This window comes from Nannospalax galili, unplaced genomic scaffold (assembly GCF_000622305.1).
Source record: "Nannospalax galili isolate Female #2095 unplaced genomic scaffold, S.galili_v1.0 scaffold540, whole genome shotgun sequence".
NCBI lineage: Eukaryota > Metazoa > Chordata > Mammalia > Rodentia > Spalacidae > Nannospalax > Nannospalax galili.
Genome location: NW_008348613.1, coordinates 2,588,814 through 2,609,029, shown reverse-complemented (window position 1 = coordinate 2,609,029; position 20,216 = coordinate 2,588,814). Strand labels below are relative to the sequence as shown.

At 35.7% G+C, this 20,216-nt stretch overlaps 1 protein-coding gene across 1 annotated transcript in view; it reads right to left on the bottom strand.

The window, feature by feature from the left end:
* Slc4a10 (solute carrier family 4 member 10) overlaps window positions 1–20,216 on the bottom strand; it is a gene marked incomplete in the record, with an annotated part of 363,623 nt that overhangs the window by 249,074 nt on the left and 94,333 nt on the right.

The following is a 20,216-nucleotide window of genomic DNA, read 5'->3' as shown; positions in this document are numbered from 1 at the left end:
AAATATTCATCTCTATCAATACTTATAATGTAAATATTTCTCTAAGTTAGTATTTTTCTACAATATAACATTTAATGGCTAAATGCAATTCTATACTATATTTTACCAACCCTCTATTTCCATTTTAAATATTATAAGTAACAATCTAATAAATGTCTCATGTACATTATATATATATATACTTTTTAAGGATAAATTCCCTTAAGTATAGTAACCAGATCAAAGGGTAAAACTTATTTTTAACAGTGTTGGAGGGAATATGAACATTTTGGAGGCTTTAGACAAAAATTACCAAATTTCTTTCCAACATGTATTTTTTTTTTTAGTCTTGAACAGTAGTATCTTTTGCCTCACTGGTTTGCCAAACTGGATTATCATATAGTATTTATATAAAGTAATAACTGTATTAAGCTAATATAAAAAATTTTAAAGGAAAAGCTAGACTTATTTTAAGACAAAATGTTGTTACTAATAACCAAACAAAATAGTTTATGTTTTCTATGAATAACAAATACTTAGGATAATTAAATATATAGACAATCTATGCCTGTCCCTCTCAGTAGATTAAACTCGTTTCTAAAGCACAATGAAAGTTTGAATTAAAGTTACTAAATAATAACAAAGTAGACTAATTATAATCCAATGACATGAAAGTCGTAGACTTGATCTTTATTGTTTTCTCTGTGATATTTATGAACTGAAATGACCTAAAAAGGGTGAGTCACTCACCTAGAGCAATGCTACTTTGCTTATTGAAACAGAAAGAAAATAGCCTTAGGAAGCCTTTCAAGTAGCTGTCAGAGAAATCTTCAGACAAAGAACCATTCAATCAGATCCCAAGATATCATGCATGTAAAGAACAATTTTATTTGTAAACTTATTCTGAAAAGTACCATTCCAGTGCTGAATAAATGAAGGGAAAATTTTTAATTTTTGTTGTTAAATGATCCTTGGGATAAAATTTTCTTATAGTCTTAGTTATCATTGAAATACAGTCTAGTTCCAAAAGCCTCAGTGGATGCCTAAAACAACAGATAGTACCAAAGTATATCTACACTGTTTTTTTTTCTCTTTTATACATGCATAACTCTGAAAAACTTATAAAAATATAAATTAAGGCCATTAAGAAATAATAACAATAAGCAATAGTAAATATAATGCTTATAAAACTACTATAATAAATGTCATAAAATATAGTCTTTATTTTCATTTCTGGAAATTTCTATTTACTATTTCTTAGATCACAGTTGACCACCAGTAGCTGAACCCATGAAAAGTAAAGCCAAGAGAAGAGAGGACTACTGTAATATAAGTTGCATTGCTAAATTACCATGTGCTATTTGCATTTGTTGAAAGCTGTCTGAGAACAAGAGATGGGTCCTTGTCTCAGGCATAAGCATGTTCATACCAAGTGCCCTCTGTGACTCCTTGTCCTGGGAAGGCTGGCCCCTTGATACTGTAACTGGGAGGATGGAGTACAGAAAACAGCTAGGGGTATTATAAAAGCATTGTGTCCTTGTGAACAACTATAAAATAAACTATTTCCTACAGCAAATTCTATTGTCTGTCCATGGTATAAAAATGCTTGTGGTGGCCAGAAGCTCATCTATAAAAGGAAGCTATGGCCAGGACTCTCAACTGGGAACTCCATCTTGACTATTTTAGCAGGCTTTCCCTAGTCAGTTTATACTGGATTCTGTAAGCACTTGACTTGATGTTTTGCTGTCTGTCTGCTGCTTCTTCCTTGTATTCTTACCTGGAAGCCTCACCACTGAGACTGGGTCTCTCTGTCAGGAATTACAGGTGACAGTTCCCCCCGCCACCCCCTCCCCGCTTCCTTGGGATTTTCTGCTGAATGTTGCAAGCTGCTAGTTTGATGAGGTTATTATCCGCTGCTTGGTACTTGTTCATTGCTTTTGCTTGCTCCCTCGTTCAGGCTTCACCATTCATTTCTGCTAGATGTTAAAACTGTCTGATTTGATGATGTCATCTATCTGATTGCTCTTTGTTTTTCTTGCTCCATAATAAACTCACTCATTTGAAACAGAAAGTGTGGATAGCCTGTAGATCATTTATCACACACAATCATTGTACTAAAACTGTATAGATAATAGCTATGGAGAAATGAAAGGAGACTTGTCTTAATTCTTATGTACAGAAGGTCAAAGATCATAGGTAAATATGATTTTACAGAAAAAAAAACACTGAAAAAGTAAAAATATTTGAAAACCTACCTTTTATTTATTGAAATGACTCACAGTCCTGAAGTTAAAAGCTCAGGCTATGAGCTGGGTGTGGTGGCGCATGCCTTTAATCCCAGCGCTTGAGAGGCAGAGGCGGGCAGATCTTTGAGTTCGAGGCCACCCTGGTCTACATGGTGAGTTCCAGGCCAGCTGGGGCTACAGGCAGATCCTGCCTCAAAAAGACCCCCCCCAAAAAAGCTCAGGCTATGGAGGAAAATTAGTGAATTTTAATCCTACATTTGAACATGGGATCTGCATGTACTCCCTGAGCCTCAGTTTCTCTTATGTAAAATAATAATCATAGTCGGGTTGCTGTAAGGATTAAATGTCTAATGCATATGAAATAGGTAAAGCTGTGTCTAGCACAAAGTAATTGCTAATAAATGTGTGCTATTATTATTCTAAGGAAAGTTAACTGGATATAGTACGAAAAATAAAAAAGATATAGAATCATTTGGGTATATGACAAAGAGTGGTATGGCAGGATCTATCATCTCTACATTTTACTATAGAGATGCTTGCTCATCCATATTCATTGCTGCTCTTTTCACAATAGCCAAGAAATGGAAACAAGCTACATAGATGTCCATCAACTGATGAATGGATAATGAAAGCATGTGATGTTTATACAATGGAATTTATTCGCCATTAAGAAAAACAAAATTATGGAACTCACAGATAAATGGATAGAGCTGGAAAAGACAAGATAACCTTGACCCAGAAAGACAAATATCGTATATGTGATGTGTGGATGCTATCTTTTTTTTTCTTTTTTGTCTTTTTGAGACAGGGTCTCCCTGTAGCACCAGCAGGCCTCAAACTCACAGAGATCCGCCTGCCTCTGCTTCAGAAGTGCTGGGATTAAAGGTGTGTGTCACCACTCTCAGTTCCAGGATGCTATCTTTGAATCTTTAGATTGTGTGTGATGCATTTGGAAAATTCATAGAGGTCAGGAAACTTGTAAGGAGCCATAAGGGATCTTTCAAGGGAAGATAGATAGAATAAAATAATATAAAGGGAGAACGATGAATAATGGAGCAAGAATAGTTAAATGGGGTGAGGGATATGAAGGCAGGGTCGGTGGGAATAAGAAACACTAAAGGCCTTCTGAAACAGTCATACAGAATGATGCTACTGTAAAAACTTTCCAAAATATATACATATATATATATAAAAAGAGTTACCTTAGAGTGGAGGAACAATGCCCCTAACAGACACCATAGGTTAGCAAATAAAAGGCCCAGTGCCAGGAATAGATTACTTCTCTTGAAGTTGTTGTCAAAGAGGATCCCATAGACCCTCAAATATTACTATCTTTTGCCATTGCTCATAGTTACCCTCTAGATCTTGATATTAATACCCTATTGCTAAAGATGTCACATACTTGAGTTGTAGAATATGAAAAAAAATCAAGCTGGTATTGACCTGGAAGATTCATCCCTACTGGCCAGCTTTCACGGTGCTAGAAGGTGCTATGCACACTACCAAAAGAGCAAAGTAATTGTCAGTCTTACCTAGATGTGAACCCTGGAAGCTACAATAATGACTAGTTTGGCAAGAGATGCCCACTAGTGCAATGGCAGCATGAATCTTATAGAAGTAACCAAAAACTTCTTAATTGGATTTAAGGCATGCTCCACAAGATGGAACCTGTACATGCAACTGTTATTGGGGCCAAGAACTTGTGGTTAGACGGGTCACAGGCTATAGAGGAGATTCTACTGCTATTATTCTGCTAAATGGACATAGCATTAAACTGGCTTGTTGATATAACCACAGATTAGTGCATCTCTCAAGTCTCATCAGACTGGTCAGTGTGCAGAGAATAAAAGGCTGTGGAATGGTCAGCCCTAAATCAACATCTATATCCCATCCCAACCCCAAAGGCTCAGGGAGCATCATGGAAGAGGGAGAAGAAAACTTGTAAGAGCCAAAGATAGTGGATGACTATAAGCAAACAGCATTTTTTTCATATATAACAGGTCGGTTTCACATACAAACTGACAGCAGTTATGATAGCATTTACAAGACCTGAGCAAGCTAAATCTCCCCAAAAAAAACCTAGCATGGAGAGAGGAGGTGGATATGAGTCCCAACCTCTAGCTGAGGAATTTTTGACATCTGATAGCAGTTGGCAGAGGGATAGTTAAGTTTTCTTTAAGTAAATGACCCCAGGTAAGTTGACCATGATCTTGGGGATGGACTCAAACTCAAGAGTACTTGGAGACCACAAAATGGAGCCCATAGGCTTTAAAAATATTTTTTAAGAAGACACAAATTTGCATGGGTAGGGAGATGGGGAGTGGATGTGAGAGGAGATTGGATAGGGGATTTAAATATGATCAAAATACATTGTATGAAACACTCAAAGAGCAGTGCAAATATTTATTAATAAAATATCATTAAAATAATTTTTAAAATTTTTTATTTATTATTTTTATTTTATGTGTATGAGTGTATGCCTGCACACATGTGAGTACACCCGTGTCGTGCAATGCGGCTGCAGTCAGAAGAGAGCTTCGGATTCCCCTGGAAGTGGAGTTAAGGATGGTTTGTAGCCACCATGTAGGTGCAGGGAATCAAACCCCAGCCCTCTGCAAGAGCAGTCAGTGCTCTTAACTGCTGAGCCATCTCTCCAGCCCCAAAATAAATTTTTAAAAGACAAAGTCCAAGTATATATAATTAGTTCAAGAAATAATCAGAGCAATATGTAATGTACAATTGAGGAGTTTCTAATATCTGAGGATGCAATGCCAGCATTCCAACCTAATGGAATATAATATCTTTAAGAAAAAAAGTCAGATCTGTTCCACAACTTTTATACCATAATGGGCTTTGGAGTCAGATAAACATTAAGTAAATCTTGGATTCAGTGACTTAATCTTGTCATAGAAGTTTCTTCATTTTTAAACTTCAATTAATAGTGTTATTCCCCTCAAGAAGGTACAAACATACATAAAGAAATAAGTACAGTCTATCACATATAACCTCAAAAAGTGATACTATTTTTAGTTTCACTATTGAGAAAGAAATCAGCAGATCACTTAAAAAATTGATAAGTAAAGGTGGGGAGAAAATGCATAGAGGAAGATGGTCAGGTTCTCCCCTTCCCACAGCAACGCCCACTCCTCTGCTCTAACTGATCTCCACATTGGCAGCAGGTACCTCACAGCCCTGACAGAGAAATAACTGCACGAATGAAGGTGCTGTAGTAATGTCCACCACCTAGCTAACAAACTGCAGCCAAAGAAAAACAATTCAACTATGTCATTTCCTAGTCAGGACTCCTGGTGAACACCCTACTCTACTATTTGACGATCGCCAAGACTAGCTCTGACAGAACTTTTCAATCTTATTAATTACTTCACTTGTCTTCTACTGCACCTAAAACCAATACTTGCTAGTCACTAATGACAATTCTATGCCTTAAGCCTGCTAGCTTTGTTCTGTTATTACATCTAGATCTTGGTTCATCCCTTCGTGCTGCCATTTATTAACAGATATTTCACAAGTTGTCAGACTTTATGAGCTAGAGTCCCATATCAGTAAAATAGAGATAATAACAGAATCTGCAGAAGATTTCATGAAAATAAAGTGCTTAACTCACATGACGCCAAAATAGAAGTGCTTCACAAATATTTTTTGCCATGGTTGTTACTTTTTGATGTGTGTCTTTCCCTCTCCCCATCATGACCATGGGTTAAATCCTGTCTATCCATTAAAGTTCAATAAATCATGTCTTCCATGAAACTTTCCATGATTACCTGTTTACAGTCTTACTTTCCTCTCTCCTACCTCTTTATCCCTTTATTGCCCAAATTCTCCAAAATATGTATCATTCTAGGCTTAAACTTATCTGTCCCTTTTTAAAATTCAAAGATAAAAATCTATACATGATTCATTTTCACATACCTTTGATGCACCTAATATAGTTCCATGAACTTAATGTATATATGAAAATATGTATGAAATGAGTAAAAGAATGAAATAAATTGTTTACTGCCCAAGAAGAGGAGCTGAGTTGGCAGCACATGCCTATAATCCCAGCTCAGGGAGGAAGACACAAGAATATCCCAAGGGCTTGCTGACCAGACAATCTAGCTAATTGGTAAGCAGTAAGTTCATTGAGAGACCTTGTCTCAGGATATAAGATCAATCTGGGGAAGGCTAGGAAAAGAAGGCTTGACCAATGCTGGGTAAAGGCTTTCCAGTGTGCATACCCTCATGTCATTCATACACTTCAGCAACCCCTCAGTTATCTCGGTAAGTAAGCTCAGTAAATTCATTGGTTCCCCAGTAAAACTTTAATCAAACATTGGTTTGGCACTAGAACCTTAAAAGGGAATAAGCATTATTTCCTTTCCCAAGAAAAAGAATTCTCACAACAGATGGAAAATTTGTTAATATTATTGTCTTATAATTATTAAAAAGAAGATGAGAATGTAAAATATGTTAAAAGGATATGGGAATGGAGATATTTTCCAAAATAGAAAAAATGAGAAAGCATAAGCAAGTGATAATGATCTGTGTAGGTTTGCTATGATATATAAAGGATGCAACAAAAATAATATACACATAATCTTAAAATTTCTAAGGTCATAGTTTAGTCAACTAGCTTAAGGAACAAAATATACATCTAGTCAAGGTTTATCTGAGAAAATTTGGGGTTTTTTTTACCCAAGCTTTAGCTACATAGCACATGGTAATGAAAAAATACCAGACTGGTGAAACTAACCTTATTGGGTGTTTAACAGCCATCCTTTGAGGCCTATACTAATGTGGTCAGAGGGACTTAAAGGACAGTTTTTGCCCCTTGCCCTCCACGGTCAACTAAGTTCCAGGGGACTATGGAACATCTCTCAAAATGCCCTGTAACTGTGGTGAGTCACCTGTCCTCTTGTTCAGGGAGGACATGGAGACCCTATCAGATGGATTTGAACCAGTGTTCAGTCTACAAAGAGGAGGGTCAACTCAGAGGAAACATTTCCTCCATGCTTCCAAGTGAAGCCAGCTATGGTCAAACAGGACCCTTGACTTACTGGTAAAAGAAAGGAGCCAGGGGCTTCTCCCAAACCCATGTGACCCCTGAGGAACAGATACTCAAACGACCTTAAGTGTAAATACAAATTGATTTATTTGGGCCAACTATATGTTCTTAAACACCCAAAAGGAAAGTATAACCAAAGAGCAAAGTGATCAGCATACTTCATTAAGAGTTCAAGAGATTACACTTCTCAGACATTAGGTTTAAGCCCATATAAAAATTTATTTAGACAATTATTTCTCATTGATGATTTTGTTCTTAATCAGAAAGTGCTATTCAGATGTAAGACTTCAAATCTTGGTCTGAAATCCTATAGTGCCCACCTGTAGCTATGGGAGACAACCAGCTATTTTTCTAAAATGATGGCCAAATTTGTTTTCTCCCTCTATCTAGAAGCCTGTGAGAGGGAACTGACACTGAATTCAACCACTCGAATAGCTATCAAAATGCCTGAAAGAAAACCCTGAATCCATCACTCTCGAGTCCAGCCTTGGCAGAAAAAGAAAAATGAGGAGGAACCCAATAGAAGGATACTTTCGGAAGCTCTTGTCAAGAAACTCCAATGGACTCTCATATGAACATTTGAAATTTACCCTGTTCTGACTTTTTTCTAGTTCCCTGTCTAGAACTTGTAATGCTAATTACTCTTGCCTTTACTTCTTCACATCTCCTATTCACAAGTCAAGGACTTTCTTTTCCCCCAGATAAGAGTTATTCAATTTGGGAGTCTTTTAGATAGACCCACTAAAGGGGTACCCCAATTGCCTCACCCTGCGTCTCTGTTTAGCATGGAAGAAGCCAGAACTGTCTGCTTCCCGATTCCCTATCCACAAGCTGGGTAACCTCTTCAGAAGACGGTGTGATAAGAATAGGAGGTAGGAATTGGCTAGGCAGTTAGTGTAAAAAGACCTCAAAGAAAAGTAGCCAGTTTCTTGGCTAAAAGTCAAAATGTCCTTGGGCCTGTTAGCAACATACTCTGTTCCAAAAGCCAAAACCATCAAAAGTATTTGGGAGCTTTTATCTAATCCTTAAAAGATTTTAGGGTTACCTCTTCAAAGGTGGAATGTTAAAGATTAGCAAAAAGCCCCATAAAATTTTTTTTAAAAAAGAAAGAATACATGAAGTTATCAGAAAAAAAGTGATGGGAAGATATGGGAGGAGTTGGAGGAAAGGGAGTGGGCATGGATTTAATCAAAACACCTAATATGCCTATATGAAATTCTCAATAAATTATTTTTTAAAAAAAGAAAAAGAGAATAAGGTATAGACTAACGCAACAAGAAATCTGATATCAACCTCTCGCCTGACTACTCACACCCAGGGCCACCTGTCACACACACACACACACACAAATAAAAAGTCAAATATATGTATATACATATATATGGAGAGAGAGAGAGAGAGAGAGAGAGAGAGAGAGAGAGAGAGAGAGAGAGTGAATTAAGTCATTTTTCAGTACACTAAAATGTCTTTCTATCCTTGGATGATTAAAAATTGGCAGTCTTACGGAAAATGGAAAAGCAGATTCAAAGATGACCCAAATAGAAAACAATATAAATGTCAGTCAGCTCAGTAATAAGAATCACCAAATATGTGACCCATTGAATTTGTGTCCTCTGTAACACTCAGAGCTGAAGAATGAAGGGATGAGTACATAAAGAACATAGTGAATTTAATGAAAGGGTGTTGCCTAAGCCTGACTACAAATAGTACTGTAAGGATCTCAAATATTTCAATTATTGGGAGCCTATTCTTATATAAGTGACCTAAAAGTGATACCAAAAAGGCACAAGAGCAAAGACACTGATGGCAATAGTAGTTGTTGTAATATTAAGATGTGGAGCAGTTATTAAATGCTACAAATAGCCAGGTACAAATAACCAAGTACAAGGGTTTACGTAACTTTTTCAGAAACCACAAATAACAGTTGATGTTAGAGACCTTCTGAATTAAAGACAGAATCAAGAGGATTTGTTCCAAAATCATAAAAAACAAAAATTAAAAATGAAACTAGGCACACAAAATGAAGAATTTAAATTTAACAATCACTAGAACTATTCATTGGGTATATAAGAACAAATTAAGTATTACAAATGAAACATCAGCAATAATCCTTGATTTGTAAGTAATATTCAAAACAAATGCTTATTACAAATGCACAAATTCCATCTCACTCCATGGTATAAAACAGGAAACTTTTAAGGCACAGAAATGAGAAAAAGAATAAAAATAACCTTTTCTTTATTGAACTAACCTTGGGAGTTCTCAATTTCTCTGTATTTTAAAGTTATAATATTTATTCAGTCTCCATTTTACTGAGTTCCAACTATCTTAATGTTATTACTTTAAGGACAAAAAGTAATTGCTATATCATATTAACGTAGTCAAATATCTTTGTTTAGCTAACTCACATTTAATCTTTACATGTATAGATACAGAGAGAACTAGAGAGATTACTGGAATTTATTCTGAGACCATAATGACTTTGACTACAGGATACAAAGATACAACAAAATTATTCCGGCCTGACACACTAAAGGTTCTTTTTTTAAATGATCTATCTCAATATCTTACTTCCAGAAGTAATTTTACACTAAAATAATCACAAGAAAATATGTGTTAATATTCCTTCCAAAGAGAATTTCTGAAACTTTTGTTAGCTAATGACTATCTTTAAACTTAAAGTTAGGTTAAAGTTTTTAAACTTTATTTTAAAATTAAGTGAACTTAAAATATATTGAACATGTTTCATTAACAGAACATAGATAAAAGTAAATATATTCTGACCATTAGCCTCTAACAAAATATTTTATTATGCCTCCATGTTTCTAAAGTAAAACTTCAGTCTCAATAAGGTTTTTTTGGTTACTTTTTATATAGATTACTTTTTAAAAAGAATTATGAACAATAAAAATAACTTAATTTTAGAAATGAAATAAAGTAGACGTGTGAACAAAAAGTCACTAGGCATTTTGAAACCTTCTATAATTTTTAAATGCCTGCGTTTAACAAATTTATGGTGCTTTTGCATTAACACCAAATGTCTGACCTTAGGTAACTTAAGAGCATGTCGGAAAGATGATTTATATTTAAATAAGAGAAGAAACATATGTATTGTACATACCAGTTTTGTGGGATCTAAGGGATCTGAACCCTCATGGAAATCTTCCATGATCAATATCTGAAGTAAAATATTTTCCCCAGATTCCAAAATCTTATTTATTAACATAATGGGTATGATGTCAGCTCAGGGGTAATAACTTATGTGCCTCAAAATCACACGTGTCCTCGCAAAAGTACTGGAGGGCTTGAGAGATGGCTCAGCTATTAAGAGCACTGGTTGTTCTTGCAAAGGACACAGGTTTGGTTCCTAGCACCCACATGGTGGCTAAACAGCCACCTGTGCCCTCCAGGAGCATTGCATGCACATGGTACACTTACATACATGCAGGCAAAACACTCAAACACATAAAACAAAAAATTTTTTAAATACCAGAAAATGTAGGTAAAGTGAGTAATGAAGGGGACTTGTCACCTGGAAAAAAATCAACTATCTCTCATGAGACCTCAACTATCTCTCATGGTTTTACTTCTGTAAAAGTGACAGATTCCCTGAACTCTCATGTTCACTGCAGCATTATTGATAGTAGTCAAGAATGGCAATAACTGAACTGCCCATGGACATATAAAAGTAAAAAGAAAACAAATATTGGAATAATATTTAGTTATAAAAATGAAGAAAATCATATCACTGGAAATGAGAAATTAACCTGAAGGGAATTATTCTATATAGAACAAGCCAGACAAAGACAAATACCATATGGTAACACGTGTGGAAAGTCTCGGGATGTAGCTCAATGGCAGAACACTTGCCTAGCATTTTTCATGTTCAGTTCTCTGCCATCTACTACCTGAAATGCCAGATTCATAGAGAAAGTAAAACAAAAATTAAAAAATGGTTGCTAGTGACTAAAGTATGGGAGGAATGGTGATGTATTGGTCAAATGGTGCGTATCTTCAGTTACTGGATGACTAAGTTCTGGAGAGCTAATGTTCAGCACGGTGACTATAGCTAACAATAACCCCTACGTGGGGTGTGATGGATTCTGTCTCCTTCACTGCAGGAACCTTCCTATATCCATATTCTCATGGCAGCTAACAATTCTTCCTTCAGATAGAAGAGTTTTGTATTAACAATGTTAATGCTCAAAATGATTTTAGTAAGTGTATTTAAGCTTGAGAGTCATTTGGTCTCATTAAAGAAAGTAATATACTTTTGTAATTTTATGCCCAGAAAAAATTAATGAGTATACTTATAACTATTATAAAGTTGAACTGTTGGAACTTGGTTATTGAAACATTTTGACTTGAACTATGCTTTACATACCTTCTGAGAGCATCTAGTTTCAGAGTACCACAGTACCAAGCCTATAGGGATGAAGTTTTGCTGCTGTCCAGTAAAAGACACCCTCTTGTGAGAGGCTTTATAGGCAGTTGTTTCTTGGGTGTTTTGCCACACAGTTGGATTTTCCCAGAGCTGCTTTGTAGGAGCTTACTGACCCCCTGTCTTCTTCCTTAGAGATCCAGGAGCTAGCAAGAGGTACTACACACTATAGAGAGTGGTGACAGAATGATGATGGCTCTTGGTAAATATTGACTTCCAGTTTGTTTCTCATAAGTCACTGTTACTTCCTACTGAATATTTAGTGCTCAGTTCTGTAGCAAAATACTGTGTTAGTGTAGACAGTGAATAGCCTTCTCATAATGAGTAGATTAAAAATGTTCAACATCTTTCAGGTATTTGTTCCAAAGGCCAAAAATCTCAAAAAGTATTTGGCAGTTTATATCTAATACTTAAAGGATTTTAGGGTTACCTCTTAAACAGAGAGGGGACTGTTAGAGTACCTAAAAGCCCCATAAAAATAAATAAATGAAAGAAGAAAAAACTGTTCAACATAAAAATTTCAGTTCAGAAAAAAATAACCTGCAACATTGAATCATTACTGTATTTTTCTTTAAATAGTTACACAATTTTATATTTATAGAATATCCACATATTTTAAATACTCATTCATTTTTTGTGAATTTCATACAATGTATTTTTATCATTTCCCCCTCCCCCAACTCTTCCAGCTCCACCCCCACCTCCTTACCCACTCTACCTTTTATTATTATTATTATTTGTTCCCCATGGAGTGTCATATGTGTTGCCCAAATACTCTTGGGTAGGAAACCTTCCCTGGATTGTGATTGTCCTACAAGAGGTCACAGACCTTAAAAATGACTCTTCCTCTCCCAGCAACTATCAAATGTCAATACCATCTCAACAACTGGTGGGAGTTTGTGCCCACCCTCCATGAAAAATAGCCACATAAATATTTTTAAGTGTCTGAAAAATAATTTAAGGAAGGACAGAGGATTGTAATGCAGCTCCAGTATGTCGGACCATGTTTATAGATCCTGTCCAGATGAAGCCTTGCCACAGGATCCACTGTTTTCTTTTCCTTTTCCTTTCTTTGCTTTTTTCTTTCCTTATCTTTTTTATTTTGTTTTTTTTTTTTACAGTTTATCTATTTATTTGGAGTAAAGTATGTGCACATTATTGCAGATTACATAGGAGGATCACAGATCCCCTGGATCTAGTGTTACAGGCGGTTGCAAGCAACCTGACATGGGCACTGGGAACTAACTTCAGGTCCTCTGCAACAGCAGTAAGCACACTTAACTGCTGAGTCAACTCTCCAATCTCCTTCATTTGTTTTTAAAGATGAACAGTCTTATCCTCTAAATGAAAAATTCCCGCTTGCCTTGAACCTATGATCATAATTCCCTCCCATAAATTTCACTTCTCAGCATTTAGTCCTTGCCACTTTATTAACACTATTTTTATGCATGTGGCCTCCAAATGCATAAAACTTAATCTGAAGTCCTATTACATTAATTTACCACTCACAAACTTGCTTATAATATTTACATGCATGTTGTATATCTTGCTTAGTCTATAAATCTCTCCAGAAGAAAGATTTCTAATTTGTATATGCAAAGTTCAACAAATATCTGTGGAATAAAAAATTGGAAGGCTTGTCTATTCATATCATAAACTTCTTGAGAGTACCAACCATATTTTGTGATTTTTTAAAATCATAGAATCCAATGCATAATATATGTTCAGTGATACGGATATTTCATATTGATGACAATATTAATTTTATACCCATAGAAATATTGCCTCTAATTTTGCAATTAAATTCAAAATATTGTCTTTTTTAAAGGAGTAAATTGGTGGATTCACCATCTGAATATATTTTTTTCTCTCAGTGTATAATGAATGCTCATACTCACATCTCACTGCATAATATCTTTAGTAATTCAATCATGATTTTAAATATTATGTATTTATACATAGTCTCTACATTCATATAAAAGGCAAATTAACATTCATATTATGTGCTATAATTTTGTCATCACCTGTTTCAAATTTAAATTTAAGAAAATTCATTCAGTGATATTAATCTCAGATCTTTCAGTATGCAAAAGGCTCCTGTTATACCATAAAAGGAGGCCTCTTCAGCAAGGTGTTATGAATAGACTTGGGAACAAAGTAAATTGACTGGCAAGTTCACACGCTAATCTGGGAAGACCCAAAAGAAATGCCAGTAGTGCATGAAAATTGCCACATCAGCTGCAATTTTTAAGGGCATTAAATTATTCTACTGGATTACAAATTCATATAACTTAGATAGAATTTATGAATTACTTTTGAGCCACAAGTGATAATACATACTTGCAATCCCAGCACTCAGAAGATTCGGGCAAAAGGATCACAAGCTTGGGGACATCCTGAACTACTCAGAGAGTTCAAGGTCAAACTGGGGTTCATAGTCTCAAAAAAGTAATTTTGAAGATTAGTGCATGCCGTAAGCTCATTGCTTTCTTTGCAAAACAAAAATGTTTGAAGAAGTCTGGGAGCCAAGAGCACTCAGGAGGAAGTGTGTCAGAAAAAGAATCCCAATGAAAATCTAAATGGAAATATGCGAAAAAGGAAAGATGAAATGTCCAAAGACCCTTTTCATGTTTACTTTACCTCATGATTTTGCCAAGAGCCTGCTGTGCTTACTGCATGTTTGCCTTGACTGCTGAAATCTTGAATTAACTAACAGAAAACATTGGTGCCAAAAATTAAGTATCTTGAAAATTCTTATTTTTCAAGGTTATTATTTCTAGATGTTAATTACTAGAAAATAAATCATTTGTACTTATTTTCACAATTTTACATTAATGAAAACCAACCACTAAATTACATTACTAAATTATAAATATCAATTACCCTTTTCTTGTGAGAGAAAAGACATATGAACCCCACAAAAAGATATTGTAGTAGAGTCCTACCCAAAGAAAATACATTTTCCTTAGCATTAATAGTCATAAAGCAATACTTTTAAACACACTTTGGATTATAAAGTAGTTTTACCTGATAAATGTGGAGAACTAACCCATATAAGTACTATAATAGCTATAATCTGAAATACAAAACCATTAGTGAGTACTAATTCATCTCAGACTCCACACAACGCATACATCTAGAGGCTTCACCTGCAGTTTGTTCTTTGTACCAGGAAGTATTTTTTAGAAAAGGAGGAAAGTATTCTTTCCTTAAAGCTATAAACTTACATTAGAGTGAGAAACAAAAAGTCCCTAAGTAAAACAATTCTGTTTCAATGAAGACTAATGCCTAACCTTTCTATTACAGAATTTTCAATCCTATTTTTAGACAAGATAATGGAGAGCTTTTCCCCTGATGCTATTTAGTGTTTACTTTGAAAACAAAATGTTTTTTAAAGTTTATGTCTGCATAATTTTCTTTTTTTCCTTTGAATTTAAAAAAAAAATTTGGATAATTTCATACATGAGCACTGGACTTACATCATCCTCACCCAGCCCTCTCCCCCCTCCAACTCCTCCTATGCCACCCCCTCTCAAATTCCTGACTCTTTCTCATTATTGTTACATAGACATACATATGTACATATACATATATTAAATTTTTAACTCTGTGTATGTGGGGGTGGTGTACAAGCAAGTGCAGTGCCCACAGAGATCAGAAAAAGGCATTGGATACCCTGGAGCTGGAGCTACAGGCAGTTGTGAGCTGTTTGCCCAGTGTGGGTGCTGAGACCTAGATTAGGGTCCTCTGCAAAAGCAGTACACAGTTAACTGCTGAGTCATCTCTTCGGGCCTTGATTTTCTTAATTTTATACTCATGTTCTTTTATTCTTATCACTTAATAAAATATAATTATAGATCAGAAAAAAATAGTTTATAGGTAAAGGCAGCTACCAAGCCTGAGGAACTGATCCCCAGGACCCATATAATAGGAAAGAACCAGCTCCTAGGATTGTCCTATGATGACCTACTCTCTCTCTCTCTCTCTCTCTCTCTCTCTCTCTCTCTATCTCTCACACACACACACACACACCCACTGTGAGCATCCCTGAAATTTAAATAAAAACAGATGCACCCTGTTGCCTTTTGTGTTCAGCACCGTCAAACTTTCCCTATGCTGGTGTCTCTCTCTCTCTCTCTCTCTCTCTCTCACACACACACACACACACACACTGTCACAGTACATGCACGCCTGCATATAAAAATAAATAACAATACAATATAAAAATTTTAGATATAATTATACTATGAATTATTTAAAAGCAATATATATTTATATTGAAAGAAACATGAATATTGATTTTCACATGCACTAATTATCCCTACATCCACTGGCACTGCCAAGGCTGTTGGCAAGGCCATGCCAGAACTAAACCAGAAGTTCATTGTCATGGCCATCTCAACGAGTCCATAGTGTATCTGACCTGCTGCCTGGAGAAAAATGCTAAATATGATGACATCAGGAAGGTGGTGAAGCAGGCATCAGATGGTTCCCTAAAGGGCATCCTGGGCTACACTGAGGACCATGTCGTCTCCTGCAACTTTAACAGAAACACCCACTCTTCTACCTTTGATGCTGGGGCTGGCATGCCCTCAAAGTTCACTTTATCAAGCTCATTTCTTGGTATGACAATGAATTTGGCTACAGCAACAGGGTGATGGACTGCATGGTCCTCATGACCTCCAAGGAATAAGAAGCCCCCAACCACTCACCCCAGCAAGAATACCCCAACAAAAGGAAGAGAGATGCTCTCAGCTGGGGAGTTCCTGCCCCAACTTAGACTGCAAGACATTGAATATCTCCCTTCAGTTTCCATCCCAGACCTCTAGAAGAAGGAGAGGGGTGTAGGGAGCCCTACTCTCTTGAATATCATCAGTAAAGTTTACTGCATCCACCCAATAAACAAACAAACAAACGAAAAACACATTGAGGTCAGTATTGAAGTTTAAATTGTTATATTTAAATTAATTGGAATACTTTAAAAAGAAAAACACTTTCTGAATTGGCCTACAAGACCATTCTAACTTACAAATCCAAAATACAGTTTTAATATTTTCTTTATTGGGGTTGAAGAGATAGCTCAGTCACACTAGCCTTGCAAGTGTGAGGACTAGTGTTCAACCTCCAGAACCCATTAAAAAAATAAATAAAAAGCCAGCCATAGTGGTGCATTCTTGTAATCCCAGAGCTAGGGAGGCGAAGACAGGCAGATTCCTTGGAGCTCACTAACCAGGCAATCTAACCTACTTGACAGGCAAGCTCCAAAACAATTAAGAGATCCTGACTTAAAAAATAAAGGGGACAGTGTCTGAGGACTGACATCCAAGACTGACTTCTGACCTGGTCCACATGCATACACATACATGTGCACCTATAGTAGCTAACACACACACACACACACACATACACACATAATATGTACATATATAGCATATATTATTTTTGTAGCTCTTAAAATTCTATTTACTGAAAAAGGTAATACAATAGAAAACACAAGAACATGGAAAAGAAAAACTCAGATGAAATTTCAATACATGGAGAAAGTCACTGTAAACACCTCAACGTATGGCCCTCCAATATTGAAGTCCGAAGAATAAGGAATCTGGAAAGATGGCTGCTTCAGTGGGTAAGGGCCCTTGCTGCTCTTGCAGAATAACTAGGATTTGTTTTCAGCATGACCCTCAGGCATCTCATAGCCACTTGGAACTCTGGCTCCAGAGAACCAGATGCCTTCTTCTGGACTCAGTGGGTACCCATACACATGTGGCATTCACTCACATAGACATACATAAACACACATAAGGAATAAGAAGAAATAAGCAGTGATTATATTTTTGTAACCATTTTTTTCTGCTTAACAATTTGCTGACATTTAAATGTGTTCTACAACCTCCCACTAATGCCAGAGCATGATTCTATCATGAAAACATACATCTTATCTTAACCAACACAATTTTCCGTATTTTACTACAACCAAAGTACAGCAATATAGTCCCTACATATACATGTTCAGATTTCTGACTGTTTCCTTTGAATAAATTATTAGAAGTAAAACTTATAAGACAGAAGAAATCAATGCTCCCCATACATACTGTCAAACTGTCTAGATTAAACTGCTCAAAGCATTCCACTAAGAAAATGGTAGCACCCTTTCTTTCTTCTTTACTTCATCAGTAATGATCATTGCCAATCCCCTAATCTTTCACAAATGTGTGTTTTTAAAAACACACTTTAATGTTATACTAATTTGCAATTTCTTTTATAACTGAGGCTATGAGGAGTTCATTTGAGAATTGTTTACTTTCGTCATACATAAAGTCATTAACCATATGCTTTGAAAACTGCCTCTCAAATCCCAGTCTAAAGGATTTAATCTTTAAGATTATATGCTCAAAAGGTAGCTTAATGCTGAAAATATAAGCCTTGTGAGTGTCATATTATGCAAATCTTTCTCTAAGATTTTCATTTGGTTTTTATTTTTATTGTATTTTGAATCCTCCTCCTTAAAACAGGCCACTCAGATTCATCCTGATTCTCCCTTCTCTGGCTTACCTTTCTCCACCTTCCCACTACAGACCAGATCCTCTGGCCATGGGACTTAGAATTTTATTATAGTGCTTGCTAGTCCATTCTTATCACCATCCTATATCCTGCTTAAAGTCAGGCACCGCACATTTCTTCACCTGTAAACCTGTATACCCTCTAGTAATGTCTAATACTTACTAGGTATATGTAAATGAAACAATATACCCTTGCTCTGGTGCAATTTCCAGGAGACGTCTTAATAATTCTATTAGTTTAAAAATGTAATAGTAAGTGACAACATAACATCCTCTCCAGGTTTAATCTTTGAGCTTGAATCATTTGACGATGTGTCATGCCTCTCTGTAAATATGTGAGTAGTTCTTTAACTCTGGCTGGTATTCACTGAAAATCTAGCAAAAATGAGTTTTACACATTATAAACAACTCAACTATAAACCAATGACTACAATTAGCCTATCTAGTTTTATACCTTTCTATTGGTCCACATGAAAACATGTTGCTTACTATACATATTGTATAACCCTCCAACTGGTCACTTTTTTTTCTTAAAGGTCTCACCTATATAGCCCAGTCTGGCCTTGAACTGAAAATCTTTCTGGTTAATTCTTCTAGTCTCTTTTTGTGACCCCAAATCAGTACCTCTAGAGAATGACTTCTGTTTCTGGCTATATCACTGACAGTCCCTGAATGATTCTGCAATGATGTATATTTTAAGTTTTGTGATCTCATATATTCAGTTTAAATTTGTCGAAGAACACCAATCATTTTCTTCAATGATGAGAGGAAAAAGGACACACATCAGGACATTTCATTTTAGTTATTAACCTCTTGTGGGCAAAATACATTCCAATCCCTTAATACGCTTATGAGATGGGTGTTATTTCTATATTTTACAGTTAAGGAAATTGATTAAACAAATCAGGTACATTCTTCCAAGTTCATATATCAGAGTAAGTGATAAAAAAATCCTCTGTTTCCTTGTCTAAAAACCTTATCTCTAAATTGTCATTTTTTTCTTTCAAGTCCTTATTCAAGAGCTTCTGCAACGATGAGAAAAGGATAGGTCTGCTTTCTATTTTCTGCTGAGACCATGCCCTTAACTCATCTAGCCCAGACACTTTCCTTAGACTTTCCTCAATGAAAAGAACTGGGAAACGGAATAGGACAAACTTAAATAGAATATAAGGGGAGAAAGGCAAAGTCAGTATGATCAAACATCAAACATAAAATCATAAAAATCAACAGGTTAAAAGAAACCTAAACATCTATTGCAGCTGAATGAAAAGCTAAATTTTATGTATTCATACAATGGGTTGTTATTCAGCTTCAAAAAGAAATGGAATTTTAATGGATGCTACAGCATTAAAAATACTGCATGATTCTACTATTAATATTTCTACTGGTCAAATTCATAGGGAAAAAACAGACAATGATTTTTACCAGGAACTGGGAAGGAGGAGGAATGAGGAGTTGTTCAATCAGTACAGAATTTCACTATGGAATAATGAAAATGTTTTGGAAATGAACCGTAGTAATGGTCACAAAACAATATGGATATAATTAATGCCAGTGAAAAATACATTCATAGAGATTTAAAACTGGAGCCACAGAGATGAATGAGCAGGTAAAAGCATTTACCACCATACCTGACAATCTGAGTTTGATCTCCAGAACCCACATGGTGGAAGGAGAGAACTGACTCCTACCAGTTAATCTCTGATCTCCACATGTGTGCTCATGTATACACACACAGAGATACACACACACACACACACACACACACACAAACACACTGAATAGATTTAAAATTATAAATTTAATCTTCAATGCATTTTATCAAAATAATAAAATGTGAGTGCAATTTCTGCTTCTGCTTGTAATTCCAGAGTCTATTGTCTTCTCTGAACTTAAGAATTTTTCTTAGTTTTTATTTTTCCTGG